The following is a 2,470-nucleotide window of genomic DNA, read 5'->3' as shown; positions in this document are numbered from 1 at the left end:
AACAGTGCTTTTATGCGTTGACAATAATAGTTCCATCTATTTCAGAACACAAGGAAATCCCTTTTCCATTAACGTTAATCTCCTAGAGTGTCGTCAAAAAAAAAAAAAAAAAAAAAAAAAGTGAATTAAGTTTATTACACTCTCTCGTTTTCTACCTAGCCATTTCGAAATGTTTGTCTCATTACTTAACTAACTGTCAACTTCTAATTCACTCATTGCAATTTGTCTATTTGTATGTATTTGCCTATCCATGTGTCTATCTACATGTGTTTGAATTTGGACCCGACATAAACCAGCCATAGATATGTCTTTGGGTATAGGTTTTGTGTATTGCATATTGCATATACGAAATAATTTGTAATGGTATTGTTGTATCAAAACATCCTACGCCAAAGTGTTCTTTACTGATCTATAAGCTACTTATTTCCTTTTTAAAAACAGGTCACTGATATCTATCAGAAATGTATAGATCATTAGTGCACACACACACAGAGTTATATATATTCTACTTCAAAATATATATATATATCTAATTATATATATATATATTAATATATATATAAATATATATACATGGTAATATTAATATATATATATATATATATATATATATATATAATATAAATAATATATATACATATATATATTATATACTATATATAGTATATATATATATGTATATATATATGTATATATATACATATTATAAATATATATGATATATATATATAAATATATACATATGATATATATATATATATCTATATATATATATATATATATATATATATATATATATATATATAACTCTGTGTGTGTGTATTTGTTTGTTTGTGTGTGTGTGTATGTACTAATGATTTATGAATTTCGAGAATAGAAGTCAATGACCGAGGTATTTAAAGGTGAAATATCAAGTCATGATGCTATATATATATATATATATATATATATATATATATATATATATATAATATATATATATATCTAATATATATATATATATATATATTATATATATATACACACACACACACACACACACACACACACACACACACACACACACATATATATATATATATGTACATATACATATATACACATATATATATATGCACATACATGTAGAGCAGTGGTAAGTAGCCAAGAAGTTATGAGGCACTTTTATGTGGCAAGGACATTTTAGTTATTTGGTAACAGGGATTTAATCTAAGAACGTATGGATGGGTTCATGAGCAAACATGATTAAACAACTGCTTATTAAACAACAACAACAACAAAAACAAATGTTAAAAAAAAACATGTTGGTACAAAGAGATATGGAAATAATTAAACTAACAAACTATGATAATGTTATATCTAATACCCTACTATAGCTTAAAACTATTTGCGTTATATTAATCTTAATCATTGCAATGAACACAGGGCTTTTAATGATATTGTTTGCCAGGTTAAAAGTACGAGTTTCTCCTAACTGTCTTCCTCTGACTGAACTGTTCATATGTTTTAAGCAAAATAATTGTATATCTTATTCTTTAAATATAATGACATGTTATTCCCAATTTGGGTATCTCCTTACTTGTTTGATCATCAGTATTATAGTTACAGTTGTTACAGAGTTTTACTTTCACTTACTAATGCCATTAACCAGTTGATGGTGGAAATGCATGTAAGCAATTCATCCATTTTCCGGCTAGTATAGTTTTGTTTTATTATCATTAAGACTTTTTTCACACAGATAATTCCACAAGAGCTTAGTCATCTAGAATTCAACTAGTAGGCCTACATAAGCTAACCTGTTTATCCTATTTCTTCAATATTAGTTTTTTTTTTCATTGCTATTATTGTCGTCATTATCGTTACTATGATAATGCTAAAATTATAGTAATGCTGACGTAGTAACGATGATAATAGTAATAGAAATGTTCTTTCCTAGAAGTTCAAGGAAAGGGGTAAACAAGTGATATTAAGTAGACCTAGCAGTTGGATCTTTGGTGACTAAGTGCTTCTAGAACCATCTGTCCAAAAAATATAAGAAAATATATAAGAAAACAATATCTTAATATATTTTTCACAACACCATCGTCATTGGGTTTACAAAAAGGAACAAAAACTATTTTGTTTTCCTTCGATGTTGAATTTTACTTCACGGTTTTTATTTCATGCTTCCCGTTCCTTTCACTTGACACTTTCAATCCACATCTACCTCTAGTTCCTCTGCAACACTGCACTGCACTTCATGGAAAGACGAATGGATCTATAAGGCTTTTGGCTGGTGTCAAGTGCCCTTCCCTTCAGTACATATCTTCAACTCCAGGGATATATATCAACGCTCATTCTCCCTCTCTTAACCTAAAACAATCTAGACATTACAATATCTTAGATTTTGTGACGCTAAATAGCTGTACTACTTCTTTAAGACCGGCGAAAATACAAACATTGTGATGTATACCTGCACGTGTTACGCGCC

Source organism: Penaeus japonicus, unplaced genomic scaffold, assembly GCF_977035675.1.
Source record: "Penaeus japonicus unplaced genomic scaffold, GWHDUDI00000001_assembly GWHDUDI00000007, whole genome shotgun sequence".
Taxonomy (NCBI): Eukaryota; Metazoa; Arthropoda; class Malacostraca; order Decapoda; family Penaeidae; genus Penaeus; species Penaeus japonicus.
Note: the sequence above shows the minus strand (reverse complement) of the source record.